The sequence below is a fragment of the Larus michahellis genome, chromosome 8, assembly GCF_964199755.1.
Source record: "Larus michahellis chromosome 8, bLarMic1.1, whole genome shotgun sequence".
NCBI lineage: Eukaryota > Metazoa > Chordata > Aves > Charadriiformes > Laridae > Larus > Larus michahellis.
Window position 1 is genome coordinate 26,774,231 of NC_133903.1, and position 22,990 is coordinate 26,797,220.

Consider the following 22,990-nt stretch of genomic DNA (forward strand, 5'->3'; position numbering starts at 1 on the left):
CGGGTGGACCCATGGCGTTGGGCAGGTGCCCCACGGGGGACACCAGCGGGCGGTGGGTGCCCCTGGGGTGGTGGTGGGGAGGCAGCCTGGCAGAGCCAGCTCCTGGCGGCGGCATATGCTGTCCCAGAGGGTCCCTTCAAACCTTCCAAACTACTAATTACTACAACCTGGAATGCATTTATTGCTAATTTGTGAGCGGGGAGAGAGGGAGGGGAAGAGGACAAGCGAGTGAGTGACAGCCCAGCATGGGGGAGGGCGAACATGTATTGCCCCAGGCTTGCGGACAAACGCGGTGTTGCCCCACGGAGCCAAGCAATGGCACCTTACGTTTTGGTGGGGGCAAAGGCGCTGGCAGGGGTTTGCACCCCTGGAGGGGGACACACGGTGCTGTGGGGACTCCATGCCCAGCTCAGCTTCACGGGCACCGGGGGGAAACCTCGTCCCTTGCACCTTCAGAAGCTGCTTTTGCGGTGGCACCTGATCTGCTGCGTTCACTCTTTGCGACCACAAGTTATTTGGCTTTGAAATGGAGCTGGGCATCCGGATGGAAGGGGCTGCCAGCTCAATTTTCAGAAATTTATTGTCCCCAATGAATTATATGGCCGGCTTTGGTTGCAGGCTTTTATCTTCGCCTGCTCCTCGTTTGGCTGTAAATCTCTGTCTGGGAGTTTTGACTCGTGGGGTACCATATAATTTGGTTCTGTGCATTCATTAGCGCTTTCTGATATCACAGGAAAACCTTTTTTTTTTCTTTTTTTTTTTTTTGTGTAAAAAAGTGGCTATTCATTTTCCCGCAGTAAGTGCAAAAGACAACCAATGTTACCCATAAAAATAGCAGTTTATTTCAGCAGCGAGCATCTCCGTGGGAAGCAAAAGCATCGTTGCCAGGCCAGCTGCTCGCCGTGCTTAGAAAGCGGCCTCTTACAAGGGAAAAGCAAAGTCCTGAGCGGGTGCTGCTCTGTCCCTGTGCAAAGGGGACAGCTGGTGTCGGCTCTGAGAGCACCCTTGTGGCCCCCATCCCTGGGGACCCTGGTGGCCCGAGGCCGAGCGGGAGCAGGAGCAGCGGCACGTCGGGAAGCGGCAGCGCAGGAGCCGAGCTCTTCTCAAACCAGCGCGAAAAGACATCTTTTGTTCGTTCTTCCTCTCCTCAGCCTGAATAAACACAATACGGTGTGTCTTCAGGCTTTTCTTCGCACTGTTTGTTGTCATCTCCCCCCCCCCCCCCGCCCCACACCATAACAAGTGCTTTCCATTTTATCCCCGCTAATAAATGACAGACTCTATTACTGGGCTCATTAGCGGGGCAACTGGCTGATATTCTCCAGCATGGACCGACGCCGCGCTCCTCCTTCGGCGGCACTGTTGGATGCTGCCGGCGCAGGGTCCCGGCGGCTCCCGGGATGCGGGCAGCCCCTCCGCTCCCCAGCCGCAATTAGGCATTCAGAGGAGGTTCATATCGGAGGATGTAATTCCATTCCCACACGTTCCCTGGAGAAATGAGAGTTAAACAATGAAAAGATTGATTTTCCAATGAATGCCAATTTGTTTTCTAACCAGAATATCAAATTACAGAGGGCTGGGAGGAGGGGAGCGTGGCACAGTGCAAGAGGGGACTTGTTTTAAATGGGCAAACAATTAATTCCCAGCTTCATTACAACGATTGTAAGCAAGGGTACATGAAACAGTAAATGCATTTAATTTGGAGCCTAGCATTTCCCCTGATGAGATCAGGAGCTTCAATATGCTCTCGCCATCGGTGAAGCTTCCCTTCCCCTGCAAAATTTAATTACCTCTTCATTACTTCAGGAAATTGATGTGAGGCTGACAGGAGGCTGGAAACTTCACATGACGCTCCCCGGATCACTTTCCCCCACCCTGCTCCACGGGGCTGGATGGGACCTGGCAGCCCCCCGGGCTTGTCTCCCTGTCTGCAGGGAGAAGCGTACCCTCGTGTTCGTGGCAGCTTCGTGGGGATGGAGACCTTGGCATGGACCAGGGCTGGATGTCCCAGGCTGCTGGCTCCCTGGCTTACCTTGACGTGGTGTCTGGCAGTGCACGGGATGGGGGTCCTGGGGGTAACGGCAGAAGCTGGAGCACAGGACAGGGACCCTACACAGATGCTACCCTGCAAATGGGCACGGGGAAGGTGGTGCCCATCCTGGAGCTGCTCTCTGCTCCACGAGAGCAGCTCGGTGTCTCTTGCTGCAGCTCCTGAGGACGCCGGTCACCTGCGTCACTGCTTGGGAGAAGCTCTTCATGGCTTGTGGGCCTGGGAGAAATCAGCAGGATTGGGGCAGAATAAAGAAATTCATCCAGGCAAATCCAAGTGACTTTCCAGGTAATTACCTAAGGATATTAGGAAAACTTTTTGCACTGAAAGGGTTATTAAGCATTGGAACAGGCTGCCCAGGGAAGTCGTTGAGGCACCATCCCTGGAGGTATTTAAAAGCCGGGCAGACGCAGTGCTTAGAGACATGGTTTAGTGATGGGTTTTGTCAGACTTAGGTTGATGATTGGACCTGATGATGTGAAAGGATTCTGTGATTCTATGACATGGCTGCCCCATCCCTGGAGGTGTTCAAGGCCAGGCTGGATGGGACGTTGAGCAGCCTGGTGTAGTAGGAGGTGTCCCGGCCCAGGGCAGGAGGTTGGAACTAGATGATCTTCTAACCTGAACCATTCTATGATTCTATGACTAACTGAGAGGAGAAGAGCAGATATAACCCCACAGTCTCCAGGAGAAGCTTTTTTCTTCCCATGCTGCTCTCCTCTCCTGAGTCCTTGCACATCTCATGTGTCGCGAGGTCAGGTACGACCGTGGCAGGTTTGGACCTGGCTGATAAGACGGGCTCAGAGGGTGATGCTGAGCGGGGATGCCAGCATCATGGTGGCTCCAGCCACCCCCAGACACAAAACCCTGCCGATGGCTGGTAAGGATCCAGCTGCCGGGGACTGCTCCCCAGCAGGGAGAACCCAGGTCCTGCTCCCAAAGCTGGCAGCACCCCACGGGGACACACTGACCCCCTGGCACCAGTCAGCAGGAGCCGGTTTCGTCCCAGCAAGGGTAAGGAGAGCGGGGTCCCCATGCTGGGGTGCTGATTAATGGTTTTCAGGGGTGGGCAAAGTGCGGGCAGCTCTGCAATGCCCTCCCTACAAAACCCCGGCACCGCCCCCAGCGCTCCTGAGGTGCTTTCCCTGCAAACCCAGCTCCAAACAGAGCTGTCAGCAGTGCCTGTGCGATAACAGATTTCCTCGGCGGTACCGGTAAACAAGTGCCTTGGAAACTGAAAAACACAGTTGTAGCTGTCTCCTGCTCTCCTAAGGAGAATGGAGCATGGCCCCCCCATCGCCAAACTCCCCCATTCCAACCCGCCCAGCCGCTTTTTCCGAAAAGTCCCCAGACAGCTCAATCCGCTGGTGAAAATGCAGCCGTGATGTGGCCCTGGATGGGGCCGATGGCTGGAATCCTCCCCCTGGGTCCTCCCATGCTCCCCAGCAGGGACCAGCACGCGTGGCACACCTCAGCCCGGCTCGCCGTTACCTGCCCACGTCTTTTAAGACAGATGATGTGTTTTTATGGGCTGCCATAAAAGTGCAACGAAACTCCCACAAATCAGGCAAAACTGCCACTTCCCCGGAACGATCCTTTCTTCTCTCCACAGCGGGGACCTGCGCGGGGGCCATTAGCAGCCCTCCGGGGAGATGCCGGCGATGCTGGGGAAGCTGCCAAAGCAAACAGCCCACCACGGGGAGCCTCCTGGAGAGGTCCCAGCACGGTGGCTCTCCCAGCAGACGCAGTTTCCCGGGAATGACGAAGCACTGCCGGCAGCCTCGCTGCTCCGCAGGAGCACCCGGGCACCGGGAGACCCTTTGGACAAGGTTTGGTTTCCTACAAACTCATCCTTGTCCTGCAGACTGACCCTCTGGCTTCCAGACTACCCCTCCCATTAAAATATATTTTGGTTATGTAAAGTAAGAGGAAAAAAAGGCACAGTGATTTGGAGAGGGGGGGGTTGGAAATTGCCTGGGGGCAGGGGCCAGGAGGGAGGAAGGGCTGTTGGGGGAAAGGGGATTTTCAAAATTATTTTGTTTTGCTGCAAAGCAAATGGTGAAATTGCAGACCTGCCTCCTGCGATGCTTGCCCTGGCTCCCCCCATCTTTGCTTTTATCTTCCGACCCCCACAGGCATGTCGAAACCCTCAAATCTGAGCCTAGCACGGTATATGATTCAGCAAGAATATCACGGCACCTTTTAGGTATGAAATTAATGGTGTGTAATTAGCATGGCGACAACGAGGAGTTATTTAATAATTCACCTCTTCTTATGAATTATTTGGTGTGTGCTTAACTTGGGGGCTGATTTAGCACAGAACACCCCCCGGAGCTCTCTCGGGGCATCCTCCGGCTGCTGCTTGATCTGGACCCTGCTCCCCCCGAGCTCCCCGAGGACCAGGGGGGCAGCACTGGGGAGCTCTGAGCTGCTTTTAGGGCTCCCCAAATGTCTCTCCAAATGCAAATCCTTTAAAACATGGGGGGAAAAAAAAAAAAATTAAATCTTATTTCAGTCAACATCGCCGCCGCAAGAGACTTCTGCTTCTGTGGAGGGAGCAGAGACCTGTCATCCGCTTGCCCGTGTTTATGGCTTGAGCCTCCATTTGCTCTTGTTAACTCTAAGTTACTAAATTTTACCAGGAAGGCAGTAAATCAGCCTCAGCCCTTCAAAGCACGGCACATTGTCTGCAGGCTGGGTTCGTTCTCACAGAGGGTCCGAGCTCAGCTCTTGGAATAAATGAGTTTTGGCATAGCCAGGGAGCCATCTGTCCTGCCAAGCTCAAAACCCAGGGGGAAACATGGCCCTAGAGATTCCCGGGCGCTGCCTGCCAATGCCAGCCATCATCTTGCTCGCGGCCTGGCCACGGCACGTCTTCCCCGCCCAGCCTTCAAGGTGCCTGAGGCTCTACCAGCCACCAGCATCTCCTCTTCATCCCTATTCCTTTTGACGCCAGCTTCCCGGTGAGATGCTGACATGAGCAGGCCCATCTCCGATTGTGTTTCTCGCTGTGGGTTTTTTTTTTTCACCTGGCCTGGTTAGAAACCCGTGTCAAGGCTCATCTTCTCTGAAGCAGAGCAGCTTCTCCTGCGGGGCTCGAGCGCACCGTTAAAATCATCACCAATTACCAGCTCAGCAACACCAGGCCTATTTCTACGGCTGACCACATCCTCTCCCCGTCCCCCATTAGATAGTTGGCTCAAAAGAGTTTGCCTCCATCAGAAACCCTGAGCCCTGGGGTGCCGCAGGCCACGGGCAATCACTGCTTTGCATACCCAGGTCTGGTGTCCCTTGCTGGAGGCCACCATGCCAGGCAGCAGAGGCAGGCGTCCCTCACCCCACCTGCTTTTTCCCATTTTCACTGCGCACACAGAATTTCTGTGCAGGCTGAACCTCAGATTCAAGCTCTTGATGGTGGTCGGAACCACTGAGACACCGAAGGCAAGTCACTGACACCCATCGATGGCCACCGTTTTGCTCCATCAGCATCACCATCCTCATCGCATTCCCTGCCTCACTTCTAAGCGCTGCTCGTCTAGTTGGAGAGTTACGCCTTCCAGTTGAGTTTTTGGAGGATATTTGTAACGCTTGCTGGCTCCTTCCCTCCTCCCTGGCCCTGGCTCCATGATCATTTCTCCCCACCACTCTCTGTGGTGAGGGAAGGAGGCTGTGCCAGGACGGTACTGCTTGCACGTGCCTTAAGCCGCTTGGTTGCCACATGGCTCATCCTGGTCTAGTTAAAGATGTCCCTGCTCACTGCAGGGGGGTGGCACTAGATGGCCTTTAAAGGTCCCTTCCAACCCAACACATTCTATGATTCTACGATTCTATGATCCTCAGCCAGCCCATGAAAACCTCAGCATCCCCAGCCCCTCCAGGACCTGGCTGCAGCTCCACAGAGGTGGCTGAAGCAGTTTCCATCCTCACATCCATCTCCCCCTACACACATTATCTGACTTCAGCCCTGCACTTCAGCCCAGTACATCCGATGTACTGAGGACTGACTCTGTCATGGTTTTGGAAGCTGCTCCCAGACCCTTCCCTCCTGCAGGACATTCCTCATCCCCGGCCTTTGCTGCTGCCGAAGTAGCGAGGGATCGTGTCCATCACACTTGTACCTGCCTGAAGATCCAGCCTGGCAGAAGCAGCTCAATGCTTCAATCACAAATAACTTGAAATTCATAGCTTTTTTTTTTTTCCTGTGCGCGTGTTATTCAGCAAAACCCCCACGGTTTTTCATTGCATAAGTCTATTGGCACAAAGCAATTGACACGCTTCAGCCTTTGCCCGGCCTGGCTGGACCCCGTGGAGGAGACAAGTTTGGAGCGTGGAAATGCTCTTCTGGCTGGCAGTGGGGTGGCCAGCACTGCACGGCGGATGCGTGCTGGGAATGCACAGCTCTGAAGTCCCCGTGATATCCTGAGCAGCTTCCGTCTCTCACACGGATGTGACTCACCCGCACAGCACACCAAAACCGGCTCAATCTGTTCCCGGGGTTCCCTCATCCAGGTGTCTCTCCATTTTTGGAACTTTTACAGGGATTGCAGGGGGACCATTCACCTCCTGGCCTTGCAGAGAGAGATGCGTCGGACATTTACACCTGGATATCATTTCTGACCAATGTATTTTCTTTTTCAGCTATGTTTTAATTAAATGAATTTTCCTTTCATTTTGTCTCCTTTGGCTGATCAAGAACAGCAGTGAAAATCGAGATAAACGCAAGAGGAAAAGGTCATTTGCAAAGAAATAATTTTATTTTTTCTCCTTCTTTCCCACTGGCAAGGACTCAAGCAACCACCCACAGGCTGGTTTCAATTTGAATTTCACCAAGTGCCAGTGAAGTGCCTCCTCCTCCCCCTGAAGCACTGCTTTTGCCTCTCCAGCCGGCGCCGGTGCGGCGCTAAGCACATCCCAAGGTGGGATGCTGCTTCGGGGTGAGGCACGTGGTCCCAGGCGGGCACCCCGGAGCCGCTGCAGCAAACCTCAACTCTTGTTATATTTTGCTCCGTTATCTGATACAACACCCACACGTAGCACCTGTGAGTAATTCTCTAAATACCCACAGCCACATTGATTTTCAATATTCTGAAGTACGTCTCCTGTCCATCTCTCTCCGAGGGAGAGCGGAGAGGAATGCGTCCTGCGAGAGCGAAGAATGGCTAAATCCACTCCGAGGGCAATTAGCTCTTCTCCCCTGCTCGCCCTTTCTCAGCCCGCACTGCCGTACCGTGACGGTCCTGCTCCCCTAATTTCTGCCCCGCCATCCCATTTCTTTCCTTCAGGGCTTCCTCCCAGCAGCATCCCTGCAAACGGCTCTCCAGGCAGGTGTGGCTCCTCGACAGCGTTAAGTTACAATAAGCTTTTCATAGCTAATAAATGGAGAGGGTTTTCTTTTCTTCCCCCTCCCTACCCCCCCGCCTTCTGAAAGCCTTTTCCTGTTGTTCCCTTCCTCCTGAATTTATGTCCCAGTGGCTGTAATAAATTGCAATGGAAATATTGCTCCGTATTTCCAGGAACTAATCAAGCGTGATTGTGCGGCAGCAAAAAGCCGCGGCAGCTGCTCGGAGGAGTAAATCCCGAGGGAGGATGGAGCTGTGCTGCCCAGAGCCTGCCCCTGCCCGGCTGGGAGAGCGGGATGGATGGAGGGGGAAGGCCATCTCGTCCTTCCCCCACCAGTGGGGATTGATGAAAACCAGCACTTTTAAAAGTGAAATTGAGAAATTGAGAAAAAAAAGGCTACCTCTCATTTCACAGAATCACAGAATGGCGGGGTTTGGAAGGGACCTCTGGAGAGCATCCAGTCCAAGCCCCTGACAGAGCAGGGTCACCCAGAGCAGGTGGCACAGGAACGCGTCCAGGCGGGTTTGGAATGTCTCCAGAGACGGAGACTCCACCACCTCTCTGGGCAGCCTGTGCCAGGGCTCTGCCACCCTCAAAGGAAAGAAGTTCCTCCTCACGTTGAGATGTTTTTTACCCATTTATTTGTTGGAGCTGGTTGCGGTTCAGGCTTGGCATAAGTAGGGGAAGTCGTCCCGTGGAGAGCCTCCCAGCAGAGTTTGCGAGCAGGGAGCTGCTAACATCAGCACCAAGATAAAACGATGTGGGGAGTTATGTACATTGGTGTCAATCAAGTTTCCCTTTGGTGCTTCTCTCCCTGCAGGGGGGTGCAATAAATCACGTGCATTTTCTGAGTGCAGTCCCATGCTGCCTGGCCTTGGAGGCAGAAGACGAAGCCGGAGCATCACTTCCCTGCAGCTGGAGTAAACCAGCAAATCCAGCCATGTCTGAGCCGACCCAAGGTCCTGTACAGCCGAAAAGAAGCTTTAAAATGTCCTGGGGAAGCAGCAGCGATTCGGCTCGCTGTGTCTAAATCCAGCATCATGTATTATGTATTTCTCACCAGAGTTTGCATGAGATCAGGGAGATCGCATCCATCAACAGCCCGCTCTTTGAGGAACGCTGCGGTGAAGCCTGAGCGCAGTGGCAACGGCTGGCGGCCGGGTTGGGGCAGGGCATGGCTTGAGGGCAGAAGGAGCAGAGGAAGAGGAGGAAGAGGAGAACCTACCCCAAAGCTCTGGGCCGTCCCCGCTGCGAATCCATTGCAGCCTGGACGTGGAGATGCTTCCCCGGGCTCAAGGCGCAGAGCTGCATCCCTGCGACTTCGGAATTCTTTATACAATCTTCCCTATACACTCGTATTTACACACGCAAATAAAAGCGAGGCAGCGACCCACTGCTTTATGAAAAAAATCAGGCCCACTTTAACTGATTTCGTGCCTGCTAAGTACTTTTCAGGAGACAGACTTAGGACTGCTTCGCATCTCTCTCTTTGAGAAGTACAGCACTTTCCTGGGCCACAGCAAATTGTCTTCCCTCCAGCTTCCCCTTTGCCAGGGGGGAATGAATTTCACAGCTTTTTTTTTTTTTTTTTTTTCCCCTTTCTTCCCAGCTCGTTATTCTAAGCATTTCCTGTTAGGTGTCTGATTAGCGTTTCCCAGGCTGTGTTGTGCTAGAAGATCTGCTTCTGACGTGGGCTGCGGCAGGCAGAAGAGAAATCCATCGCGTTTCAGATTGAGATAACAGTTTAATCTGATCCACGCTTGGGAAAGAAAAATCTGCCAGGGAATGTCTGGGTCCCCAAAGGCAGTGTATGAGACAGAAGCGCTGCTGGCTCCTGTACTCATCCCTGCGGAGAGGTGACCCGTTCTCAAAAGAAAGCACTGGGAGGTCTTACTTGATGGCCATTTTTCAAGCTATCTTTAACCCTGCGATAAGCCCCACCCCGAGCCGGCTCTGTGACATGAAAGAAGACCGAAATCAAAGCTTTCCCTGTCTTTGCGGAGGGCTTGATGCTTGACACAGAGAAACCCCTGGGCATTCACAAAGGCCGCAGGAGGAGCGGCAGGAGCGGCTTGTCCTCGAGAGGAAAATCAGCCTGTGGGTTGGGAGACCACGCATCGAAACAGGGGAAGGACTCACGCCCCCCCCATGCCACACCAACACTCCCTGCTTGTCATAAGCACTACACACCTACGACAGCCTTGAAACCTCCAAGTCAGATTCAATTTAAGGTGCGGTTAGCCTAGAGCAGCCAAAAGATCTGTTCATGGTTGTAGGCGAAAGCTTTTAAGCCTATTCTTTCTTTTTTTTTCTCCTACCGGCTGTAGTTATATAGAAAAACTAAACAAAAAAGAAGCAAGCAAAGTTTCTGATTAATCATTTTTTATGTTTAAGAAGAAACGCTTTAGTTCTGAGTTCTGAAAACAGAGACCTTCCGTGCTGGGCAAACAGAGTCACCCAGCAGCAATGCAGGGAATAGTAAAGGGAGAGGAGCAGAGCCTGTTTTCTCCCCGATGTCCTTGACGGGCTCTGCGTCTCCTGGGCCATCAGCCGCTGCTTGGCTGGCCACTGTCCTCCTCCCCGAGACTGCGGCTGGAGGCTGGTGTCCAGTGAGCCAGCTCCTTGGCAAGGTGTGGGGACAGTCCCCGGCCATCCATGGACGCTCCCTTTGAGAAACCCTGCACTTGGCATTGCTCAGACACACCCCCCCTCCCGAGCATCGTTTGCTTGTTCCAGGCAGCTTAGCAAGAGGTTTTACCCCTAGCTACACCCTGGTTCTTTAGAGTCACCAAAATCTGGCTTTGAAATGCTGCGTGATGGAACAGCTTGCCTGGAGTTGTGGTGGAGCGTCTGAGGGTCAATTATGCTCCCTGCATAAAAACATTAGGGTATTCTGTCCTTAATCTTTTTTATGGCTTTGCCTGCTAGATTTAAGAGCCCTGTATATAAACAAGCCCTTAAATAAATAGGCCTGGAAGTATAATCTCCTCACATAGATTCTTACAAAATTGTGTTCAAACCATCTCAATCTTCCGACAAACTAAATGGATTGAGACCATTAGGCTTCTCCCTGTAAAGTGGCTTTTAGAGATGACCCTTCTCCGAGCTCTCCCCGTTTTCTTACATGTGCTTTTAGATGTGTAGGCAAGTCAGTAAGTGCCAATACCAACCCACATCCCTGCTTAGCTTTTTCCTTTTTATTCGTCCAAGGATCTCATCAGTCCATTTGTGCACAGCATTACACTCCTCATGAGCACTCATAATTCCTCTGCGTCCCGACAGTGTCTTCATCCACAACTGCACAGCACTTTGGAAGAATTATGCTGTATTTGCTACCTGGCTGGTCATCGCACTCCTTGGTCATTAATAAAAGCCTGCATGATCAATGCCCCATTGAATCACAAGTGTGATATTTTTAGAGGGATAACCCTCTCAGAGAGGTTTTGGAGCTAACCTATGCTCACCCAAGTACCAGCTAGAAGCCGTGAGCTTCTTATTCCTGACCTGGACAAAGTGCTGCTTCCACCCTTGGAGTCTTTTTCGCATTAGAGAAGTTGTAGCTGAGCCATGGTTGGAAGAGGGGTCGGGCACATGATTTATGATATAAGTATAGTCCATTGTAACTCCAGCTGGCAACTTCATAAGCCGGACATAACTCATTTTTCCATCTTGTGGCTGCTGGGAGAGCTATTTAAAGAGGAAGTGATTGCACGGGAGAAAACAAACGCGAATGTACAAGCAAAAACCCATGTGAGGCACTCTGACAGTTCAGAAGGGGCAGGAGAAAGGCAGCACAGAGTCCTGGGGATGGTGGGAAGCCCTGTGTTTCCTTCGGGTCTGCTCCTCAGGAAGCTTTACTCTGCATTTCTTTGTGTTGCATTCATCTGTCCTCTCAATAATGACCCAATTTGGTAGTTGCAGACAGCAGATTCACCCCTCCAAGCTGCCTTTTCTAAGCAGAGCTGGTGCTCTTGGCCTTTCCTCATCTATCCCATGCTCTCTCCACCTTGATGTCTTGGTGGCCTCAGATGGACTCACTCCAGTATATCCACAGCCGCCTTCTGCTGCTCGTTTTTCATGTGTGTCCAGGGCAGAAAGGGTTGTTTTCCTCCTCTCTAAGCCTTGCAGCCATGCGGCCAAGCCTGGTTTGAGATGAAAGGCTTTCCTGAGAGCCTGCCTGCGACTGCTGCTCCTTAGATATTGTTGTGCCTCCTTGTGCTTGAGCCAATATCAATATTCAGCCAAGCTTAAGGAGAAGAAAATCATTACAGTGCACCAGTTCCTCCTCTCCTTTACTTAGTGAAGAAAAAAATCGTGCTGGCAACAGATCTGGAAGCAGTGTAACACGTGCTTTTAAGGCAGAGACATCAGCTAAGTCCTTCCCGGGATGAGAACAGCCCTGAGCATCCCAGGACAGACGGCCAAACCCAGGACCTCCAGTCTAGGGTCAGGGTAGCAGCAGCACAGAAACACAGGCTGCCAGGTCACTAACCTGCCCGGAGCAGGCTCCCTGGCCACTATGGCTGGCTGCGCAAGGATGCCAGGGAGCAACCTGGGTTAAACGATCCAGAAACCATCTCGGTGCAGAGCATGTAGCTTCATCACAAGCAGTCTTTGAGCAGGAACAGAAGCCACTACAGCACCTCTCCCCAGCTGCCCCGTCCCAGGCTTTGTCCCATGCATTTATTCTCTTGCTGGTCCCCCTTACTGTTTCTTTCTCCCTCTCCCTCCCATGTTTCCCCGCTTCCTTTGCTTGGCCTCAGCCGCCTTCCTGGGACCCATCCCTCGCAGAGCCCTCTTGGTGAGATGATCGGGTACTCACCAGTGCTGCCTGACATGGCATCTCATCTCCAATCCCTTTCAGTATCTCCGCATCTCCTCCTCTTCCCAGCTTGCCTAATGGCCTGAAAGGAAAGGGAAATCATCTTCTCAGTCCCATGGAGCAGGCTAAGCATTTGTATGTAGGCCTATATGCAACTCAAAAGTCATCATTAGCCTAATTCATTAAGCCGTTAATGATGCTAAAGCATGCAAAGTACATTAAAAAGCTCCTCTTAAGCGGCAAATTCATCCTGTGGCTTTTAGGGTCAGTGCAAATTGATATGCTTGGTATTAGTGCCACCACTGCAGGATTTAAGAGCTCTTGCAGAGCACTGGCCAGCGCTGCCCTCTCCTCCCCGGAGCAGGACACAGGAACCTCCGACCTGCAAAGCTGCCAGAATCGCTCTGAACCTCTACAGCAACCTGCCCTGTGAGGCGTGCCTGGCCAAAGAGATTTATTTTTCCCTTTCTCCAGGTGACAGCAGCTAGATGTAATTTACGGTGCAAGGCCAGCACACGGAAATGCAAGAAGCATCACCCGCAGCACAAATCCAGCTGACCGTGTATCCCAAGGGTCACAGAGCCCTCACGCCTGCCTGGGACACGTGCTCGGGTGCGCATAAGGGCTCAGGGAATGCCCAGGGCGCGAGGAGCACCATTCGGAGCAGGCATGGGTGGGAGGTAATTGCAGGATGCCCACGTTCCCTCGGAAGTGCCAGGCTTGAAGTGGAGCCCAGCAGGTAGGAAGAAGTTTTCCAGAGGGGTCCAGTTTGGGGGTAGTGCATCTCCATCCGCATTCGGTGGTGTTTCTTCTGGACAAAGCCATTTGTCTTCTCCTGAGCCAGTGCTGCTCTTTCACTGGACTTGAGGTGGCCAGTACCACTGAGTCCGTGAGCTTTTCTGGAGAAAGCAGATTGCCATCTTTGAAGAACTTGGAAGGCTACCTTTGGCTTTCGAATTACTGCCCAGCTGAGCAGAGGCGCCGAGCAAAACCCCACCTCCATCAGCCAAGAAAATCCAACCACGTCCTGCAGCTTTACTCTTGGTGTAGCACGGGGTGTGAGGGCGCAGCAGGTCTTTTTGTAGATGAACTTTAGGGGTCCCGCTGAAGTCCCAAATGACTTGGTGCTCTCCAACGCTTACTCTTTTTCCCCGATGTTTGAAGTTACACAGATCCGGCCACCTCAGTAAACAAATAGGCCTGTATCAGGGGAGCCAACTGATTAAAAAAACCTGAAGAATTAACTTTTATGGGAATAATAAGTATATCATGCCAAGCTTCCTTTGCTGTTCTCTGTCACAAGGACCTGTGACAGGCTCTCCGGTGAGATGCTGAGATATTGAGGCACCTCGTCCCATTTTCTCACCTCCAGGATTTGAAAGGAACATCAAATGACAACTTTTATCCTGCTCGAGAACTTCAAATTAAGATGTCTTCAGCACACGGGGATGCAGCACAGGGCTGTGCAGGGCCACCAAAGGATTTGGCGTTCACTGTTGCTGCCTTCCACTTGTCCTGAGGGCACTCCTTCGGAGCACACAATGGCAGGTAAGAGGAGAGTTTTGCCTCTGCCGCTTGTTCCACCCTCAGGTGATGCTGAGACCATTTCTGTAGGGGTGCACAGCACCCCCAGGAGTCGCGACCCCCCCTCAGTTTCAGGCAGAGCATCACCCCCTCCTGGAGGCTCAGCCTTTGGGCAGGATGCTGGGCAGGCGATATCAGCCAGCCCTGAACCCGGTCCCCAGCTCACAAAGTGAGTGCCATCTCGGGGAGGCCACCACGGCTTCTCCCAGCGTGAGATAAAAGTGGTTTATTGCGCAGCACTAACAACGTGATTTGCTAACACATTACCCAGGGGTGGCACAATCTGTACCGGTTAAAGGGAAATGTTAAAACTGTCACTTCAGCGGGAGATGTTCGAACGTGCTAAATGGGTCACGCCGTTAAAGCAAATATTCCCAACCTACATTTATAAAGTACCGTAAAGGGACAGATATGGGGAACACCGCAGCATCTGGAGCCTCTCTCCAGCCAGCAGCCACGGCATCGCTCAGGTGCCAGTGCGTGGCCAAGGCTCCTTTTGAGCAAAAATAGAAATTCCCGCGAAAGACGACACGTGCACCGGCAAGGGCCGGATGGGGTGTTCACAGCCACTTACTGCAGCCCACAGGGAAGGCTGGAGGGGTCTGACAGCAGCGAAGGGCAGAAGCAGGAGTGGGCATTTATGGGGCAGCACTTGGCCAGGGCAGGAAGGGGCCAAGCAGGAGGACAGGGTCCGAGCTGCCTGAAGGTAGGATGGGAAGCAGAGCTGCAGAGCCTCCACCCGGGGCTGGAAATGCATGATTGTGACCCACGCAAACTGCCTGCCCTCAACACTGTAGGATTAAGGAGCAGAAAGCTGTACTTGACCCTCAGACTGCATGTTACCCTGGTCTGTGCAGAGGAGCAAGCATCTGATTTTTGCAGGCAGGAGCCTGCGCAAGCAGCTGCCCACTGCTGCCGGCCAGAGGACAGCTTGGTTCCAGGGCAGGTTTACTGCTCATGCACTAAATCACCCGCCCCAAACTTTCTTTCCAGACACTTAATCTGTGACCCTTGTAGCAATTCCCTTCACACTTCAGGTCTAAACCATCCGTGGAGGATGCACCAAAGTGGCACCAGCCTGTAGGTTTGCCAGGACCACAGGCCCCTCTGCCAGGCAAAGCAGCTGAAAGAGCAGAGGAAGAGCATCAGCCTGGCCTCACAGCTGCCCCAAGCAGGGCATTGCTGCTCAGGACAGGAAGGTGGTGTTCCCCAGAGGTCCTCAGTGGTGGCCAAATAGGCCCATTTAGTTGCCTGTCTGCTGGGGTCTCTGCCACAGCACCTCCAGGATTGCAGGTGCCACCTACCCAATGCTGGGTTGATAAGCACCCGTAAGGGGAAACAGGGGACATATCAATGCTTATCAATACTGAATGGGTGGGTGTCAGGAGGATGGGGCCAGGCTCTTCTCAGTGGTGCCCAGGGACAGGACAAGGGGTAACGGGCACAAACTTGACCATAGGAAGTTCCATCTCAACATGAGGAGGAACTTCTTTCCTTTGAGGGTGGCAGAGCCCTGGCACAGGCTGCCCAGAGAGGTGGTGGAGTCTCTGTCTCTGGAGACATTCCAAACCCGCCTGGACAGCGTTCCTGTGCCACCTGCTCTGGGTGACCCTGCTCTGGCAGGGGCTTGGATGAGATGATCTCCAGAGGTCCCTTCCAACCCTGGCCAGTCTGTCATATCATGGGTCTGGTGCTCCTCTCGCTAGGACACTGCAGCAGAGGTGTGTGGTGACAAGGGGCGGGTTGTTTCGATGCGCTGCACGTTCCTGCTGTAGCTGAGAGATGCTCTGTGAGACAGGGGATGTCTTTGTCTGCATCTCGAAAAAGGCCCGAAGGAGTCTGCCAGCAAAAGGAAGAGCTTCTTATCAACTCTGCCCAAAACATTTTGCAGGGAACTGGGCTTGCAGAAATGACCTTGTTTTCACCAAACACAGGCGCAGGGAGGGGCCGTAGGCGTTCCCAACATTTCCTTTTCTCCCTGAACTATTCCACAGCATTATTCTCAGCCTGGCTACCTCCATGGGAAATAAAACATTTGGACCAAATGCCAGCCATTGCTGCACCTCACCGGGAGGAGAGCAGAGATCCAGCCCAGAGCTGGTGTGAGCCGTGGCTCACCTCTTCTCCTGGCTGCAAGAAGCCCATGGCATGGGGAGGTCTGAGCCCACGTGGGATGTTTCGTCCCTCAGGGCTCAGCTCAGCTGAGCTCTCACGTTTAGCCCTCGCTGTCCATCTGTTCGAAAGAGCACAGAGAGCAATCCTGCCAGCCCCGCGACAGCAGCTCCGGCCAGCGGCGCTCCGTAATGGGGTGGGAACAATATGGCACAAGGGGAATCCTGCCGTTCCCATGGATGGGTAATGAGATCAAGGACCCCCCAAGTCTTCCTGCTTACACACGCCCCGCTCCCCTGCGTCCGAGCCATGCTCTGCTACCTACTGCAGGTGCCTGCTTTGATTAGATTAAAAAGGAAAAAAACAGCTGCCTTTTGTCCCAGCTGCTCCAGGGACGGCAGCTTTTGGGTGCAGGACTGTCTTCCTCTGCAGCCAAGGCGTTCGCCTAACTAACTGCTCCAGGGATAACTGGGAACTTCTCTGATTTCCAGCTCCTTCAGTCCCTGGACTGCAACAAGGTTTGTGCTTTCTGACCCCGGTGAAGGAGGAACTTTGAGCGCTGGATGCCCCTGCTCCATCGAGGGACTTAGGGACATTCCTTGCAGCCTTCACAAGCTGCTACCACATGGGACGGCTGAATTTGCACATCTCCATCATCTTCTCTCCCCTTCATTACAGCTCTATTTGATCTTTTCTTCCTTGGATCCCTGATCAGCACGTAATGAAAATGCCTCCTGCGCTGTGAGTAGGAGCACAGCGAAACGCACGCAGCAGTTCGGATCTCGCAGAAACTATTTCAGGCTCTCTGCAAATCCTAGCAGCTGTCCCCCATTCAACTACACACATTTCCCATTCTGAAAACATTCTCTCCAAAGCAAGAAGCATCATTTTTTGCTAACGCAGAAGGCCGGGAGACAGGGAAGAATTCCCATCTTTGGTGGAAGAGCAAAAAATTACATTCAACATTGCTGTGAACTCCAAAGCTCTAAAATAATGCAGTAGCAAGCCAAGTGAATATACTGCCTCTTAATATAATATGAAGCAATCAACAGCAATAGAAAAGTATCTTAAAACTAGATATTGATTTCCTGTCCAATAAGATATATCTCGGCCATTTCCCAACCTCGCTGAAGTCGCAGTGGTGGGGCTGGAGCCCTGTGCTCAGGCTGGCACGGGCGAGGAGAGCCCCGTCAGCAAGACCCAGCGTCACCCCGTCACCTTCTTGAGAGCTTAGATCAGAACCAAATAGGAAAAATGAGATGAGGTCTGTTTCAAAAGCATCAGGAATCCCACACCAACAGCCTGGAAACGTTATTTTAAATGAAGAGCCATTGTCTAGCACAGTCCCCAGCTGCTTTCTCATCTACAGTCCCCTTATCTCTCAGTCTGTAACAGAAGCATCTCCACACACCTGCCTGTCACAGAGTACCGGAAACGCTGCAAATATCATTCCTCTGGACACATCTCCTTTAGCTGTGCAAATCACAGGCAGCTCGCTGCAGGGCAGCAGCTGAACTCGGGCAGAGATGCTCGTGGAACCAGCGGACACCACCAGCTGCGTAGCAGAGGCACGGGCAACACACGGGGCAGGACAAAGCACAGCCATCCAAGAGCAAAACCAGCCCTGCTGCTACATAAAATTGTCCATGACAGGTTTATTTTAAACTAATTGCCTAGAAACTTTTCAAGGCCATGCAGACGCCTATTACCCACCGTACCCTGTGATGTTGGGGTCCACCATGTAAGTGCACACAATGTCGAAAGGAGCAAAGAGGTCCAACGTACAGGGATTATCCTGGTCTTCCAGACCTCACCAGCACGGACCCCTGTGCTGACACTTGGAGCCATGCTGGTACCTGCAGCAGGATGCTTTATTCAGAGGAGTTCAGGACTTCATCTTTGCCCAAGCAGGGCACAGAGCCGCTCCCAAACCATTTATTATTGTCATACCAGTACAAAAGAACTACTTATTTTGGTTGCCATTTTGGGAAATCAGGAGAGGGCTAATGGACCAGGAGAAAACACAAAGGGACCCATCTCATTCTTATTCCCAACCAAACCATCCACTTCTGGCTGCTCAGGGTTCCTTTGGGCACCAGTGACTGTGTCAGCGAGCCCCAGAAATATCCAGGGCTGAACAGCAAATAGAGCATTTGGGCTGCTTTGGTCATGGTCTGTTTTTCCTGGGATTTGCTACCAATGCCGTTAACCAAGGGGAGAACCGGGATCCACTGTACTGCCCACCTGCCCATGGGATGTCTGCCGCTGTCACAGATTCACAGGCAAATCAGCAGGGATCTTTATGCAGGCAGAGGGAGAATTTAATTAATCGGCATAATTAAAACCAAGCATCTCTCTTATGCTATATCAGTCCATTGATCAGAAAAGAGTTTCTAACAGATAATCCGTGGCTTGCCAGCACGCTAAAACCAGGAGGGAACAGCCTTTCACATCTTTGCCCTTTCTAGCCTTTCAGATGTCGTGCTGAGTCACTAAACACGGATAAAGCTGGGCACTAGTTGGATAGTAGGACCTGGGTGCATAAAACCTGGATTCAGTAAAGCAGAAGCACATCAAGGGATCTCAGAACAGCAGGGGACATTGGAGGGAAGGGTGAGATTTTGCTTTTTTATTTTTTAATCTTGCCTAGGGGTGTTAAACCTTGGGTTGGGGGTGGTGTAGCACACTCAAAACACATTCCCATGGGCAGATGTGCTGTGTCTTACCTTACACAGCTCTCAGTTGGGTAGCAGCCATTTGTGTATAAGTCAACAAGCGTATATAAGTCAACACCTAACAGCTAAAGGCAGTCATCTTGTCGCTATTACCTTGTTAACGAACGACCTATGCTATCCTTGCTCCGTATGACACCGTTCTCCGAAACCCCCACGGCTTTACCCTGTCACTGCAGGTCACTGGTGAGACAACAAAAAAGAGGGGAAAAAAAAGACAAGTCAGTGGAGGTTTTTCCCAGGGCTGGCCCTGCGGTAAGAGAAAGGCAGAGCCCAGGCTGCGCCCCCTCAAAGGGCAGAGACCCCCCTGGGACCTCGGCCAGACCTCAGCCTCTCTGCTAATGAGCAGCCCCCGAGGGAGAATGGAGCTCTTCACCTCTCCTGTGATCCTGGAGGCAAATTACTCAGGCTTCAGAGGCTGCCTGGGGAACTTATTTTTAGAGGATCCTCTGAATTATGCATGAAACCTAGGGAGAGAAGGTGGCATTTTATAGGAAATTGTAGCATGGGGCTGCATCAGCCCCTTCTTAACACGGGCGCTGGGGATTCAATCAGGCACCTGCGCCAAGCATGGGACTGCTCCAGCGGGAGCTGAAAGGAAAGATTTGCTGCAGGTACAACGCTCCGGACCCATGCCAGCCCCAAAGGCAGCTGCAAGCTCAGCTTAAAGCACAGAGAATCTTAGAGGGGAGCTATAAAGGATGACTGGCTTGGGATCTAAGTGCTCAAGGTTCCCCTGGCCCAGTGGCCAGCGGAGCAGGGGTAGTCCTGAGAAGAACGGCACTTGGATCCCACTCATCTGAGCGTGGTTAGCTCCAGGCAGAAAACTGTGCCAAGGAGCAGCCTAACGAAGGCATGGCTCGAAGCAGCGCTGTGCAGGGACCCCGGCTCCGTCCAGCAGCACCCACCTGGGCTCCTCTGGGACCCCTCACGGCTGGATGGAGAGGTCACCTCCCAGCAGCTGTCAGAGAGGGAGCCGGCTGCTGCCCCCCCATCCAACCGCAGGGTGGTCTCCGGCAATTGCCACACAGGCTGCAGGGATGGGGCAGAGGTGGAGACACACAGGGGGAGACCACAGCTGGGAGGTGCTAAAAATCTTTTTTTTTTTCCCCCCTCATCTGCCAGTTGCTCATCTGCTCTCCCCGTAAACAGCCAAGCAAATGAGTTCGCTACAACAAGACAGAGGTATTTTTGGAGTGCTTTTTTCCCCTCCCAGCTACACTATTAGGAAAAGTTTGTCCCTGCTGGCTTGCTTTCCTTAGTCCTCCATTCCCTGAGGTTTCCAGGAAGTGACTCCCAGATTCACGCACAGTAATCTGGGCTCTGGCAGCAGCGGAGCAGCCGATCCAGCTCAGGTTAGACAGGAGCATCCACAGGGTAGCACAGACTTTCCCCAAGGTGGCATCAAGCCCACAGGTTTTGCTTTTTGAGGAGAGTTTCATTTCAGAGCTTCAGGCAAACCCTTCCCACCTCCCCCAGCAGAGATAGAGGTAAAGGCTCAGCCATGCTGCGACACCCAGCGCTAGGCGGGGGTGACAAAGGGACATGGGCCAGAGACAACCCATGTGTCCCAGGGACTGGACAGGGATGGTGGTGGAATAAGTCAGCAGGTTGCTAGGAGACACCAAACCCGGGATCAATAATTCATGAGATCTCTGCAATGAAGAGAATAATTCAGGGGTATGGGAGCCAGGGAGAGAAACAGGGCAGAGGCTTTAAAGCCCCCCACCAGGCCCATGACTTGGGGCAGGGAGCCTGGAACCCAAAGAGCCATGATGGGGCTGGGGATGCCTCCCAACCAAAACCAGACACACCTCCTCCCAGCATGAAGCCTACCATAGAATCACAGAATGGTTCGGGTTAGAAGGGACTTCAAAGACCACCTAGTTCCAACCCCCACACCTCCCACTAGACCAACTGGTGTCCAACTGGACACTTCCCACTAGACCAGGCTGCTCAAAGCCCCATCCAGCCTGGTCTTGAACACCTCCAGGGATGGGGCACCCACAGCTTCTCTGGGGAAACTGGGCAATCACAGGAAAGAATTTCTTCCTAATATCTAATCTAAATTTCCCCTCTTTCAGTTTAAAAACGTTACTCCTTGTCCTATTGCTCCACTCCCTGACAAAAAGTCCCTCCCCATCCTTCCTGTAGCCCCCTTCAGGTACTGGAAGGGCCTCTAAGGTCTCCCCGGAGCCTTCTCTTCTCCAGGCTGAACAACCCCAACTCTCTCAGCCTGTCCTCACAGCAGAGGGGCTCCAGCCCTCTGAGCATCTTTGTGGCCTCCTCTGGACCTGCTCCAACAGGTCCATGTCCTTCTTGTGCTGCAGGCTCCAGAGCTGGACGCAGTACTCCAGGTGTGGTCTCACCAGAGCAGAGCAGAGGGGCAGAATCACCTCCCTCGCCCTGCTGGCCATATTTCTTTTGATGCAGCCCAGGATGCGGTTGGCTTTCTGGGCTGCAAGCGCACATTGCCAGCTCACGTTGAGCTTCTCATCCACCATCACTCACCCCCAAGTCCTTCTCCTCAGGGCTGCTCTCCATCCATTCTCCACCCAGCCTGTATTTGTGCCTGGGATTGCCATGACACAGGTGCAGGACCTTGCACTTGGCCTGCTGGAACATCAACTCCAGTCCCCTGTCTGCACATCATGCCAAGACAGCACCCAGCCTCAGAGGGGACAAAAAGAAAAACCTGGAGCTTTTCCAGGTCTGGAAGGAACACCCGAGACACCAGCTCATCCTGGCCAGCTCGGCATCAGAGGACCCCAAACAAGGCTCAGAAAGCACAGCCATCTGTTTAGAGGCTGTTCGCCATTTCAGACTCACCTAAACAACGGTACATTTGGCAAAGTGTTTTTCCTTCCCCAAAACATTATGGTTTCAAAGTCATAATGTTAAATAGAAACAATCTTGAAAAGCTCCAGTGATCCATCAGAAATGTTTCATTTAGAAATGAAGCTAAATTTAAATGAGAATGGTAAATACTGCAGAACAAAACCAAAGTGTTTTCTTTTAAGCTGAATCCAGTGCTTCATTCAATGTGAAATAAGGATTTTTTTTTTTTTTTAAAGAAAAAACAAAAAAACCTCTGGTCACTGAACCAGTAAGAAAAAAAAAAAAAATCAATTTTTTTTGCAGAATGCTGCTCGAAATGCATCTTTGCAAACGAGTTTAGGGAGGTAACTTGTCTGATAATGAGTACACATGCGTGTTTGGATGCTTCCCTGAACACAGTTCAAAGCTTTACCCAGCCTGACATCCAGTTTTCCCCCCATCTGTGCAAATAACCCCCGTCGCATGGGTTCATGTCAGCTTCCCGGTACATCCCTCCCCAGTTTGGAAGTCACACAGCCCACTGGAGAATGGACCAGCTTTCGCCCCCCCTCCCCCCCGGGAAAGCAAAGATGTCCTTGGGGGTCTCAGCACTACATTCAGCAGCACGGAAGGAGCCATCCAATGCTAGGAGGGGAAAAAACATTCCCACACACACACTTTAAGAAAGTCCAGTACATCGAGTCTGCTGGGAAGATCTCCGATAGCTCCATAAACCCCAGTATTCATTAGCATTCAAGAGAAAGAGCATTGTTTGGAACCGTCTCAGCTCCTCACCAGCCAGAAACACAATTGGAAGAAAACAACCAGAGTTTGATTTGCTCTGAAATGAAATGGACTTTGGACGGGGCCTAGTTCCAAAATTGCCTGGTACCACCCAAGCAGTAAAAGCTGAACAAGTGAGCTGTTTGCTGAGCAATGAAGAGGGGATTTATTTTTTCTTTCCAACCCCGCCACCCCCGCCCTGCCTCCCAGATGTATCACTTTGCCACTAGCAAAGCCTTTGTGAGCAAGGAGGGTTAAATGTCACTTCCAAACCCAGTTATATCCCAACATCACGCTTGGGAGTCCTCTTGAGAGCAAGGCTTTCTGCGCCCCGCTGGGCAGTAGGGGCCCCGAGCATCCCCCGGGAACTGCTCTGGGAAACAGCAGAAATGGAGAGAGATTGACTACTCCAAGCCTGGCAAACACACCAGCTACCTGAGGGGGGGGGTCGGTAAGAGAGAAACCAATTCTACTCTAGCTGCAATATTATATCCCTTCGCTACGGGCTTTATAAAGTGCTGGGCCCCAAAGAGCTGACCTTTTCCTCCGCACGTATTTTTGGGGATAGAACTGTAAGAGGCTCCTTGCGGGAGACCGAGCGTAAATTAAACAAAATAAGTACTGATGTGCTTTTGGATCCAAGCAGACTGGGAAATGCTGTGGCAATAACTCCCGTTTGTGCAGCTGATGGGAGGGAGAGGGCTCGGCACGAGGAGCAGAACACGCATCCATCTCCTCCAGCCTCCCCAT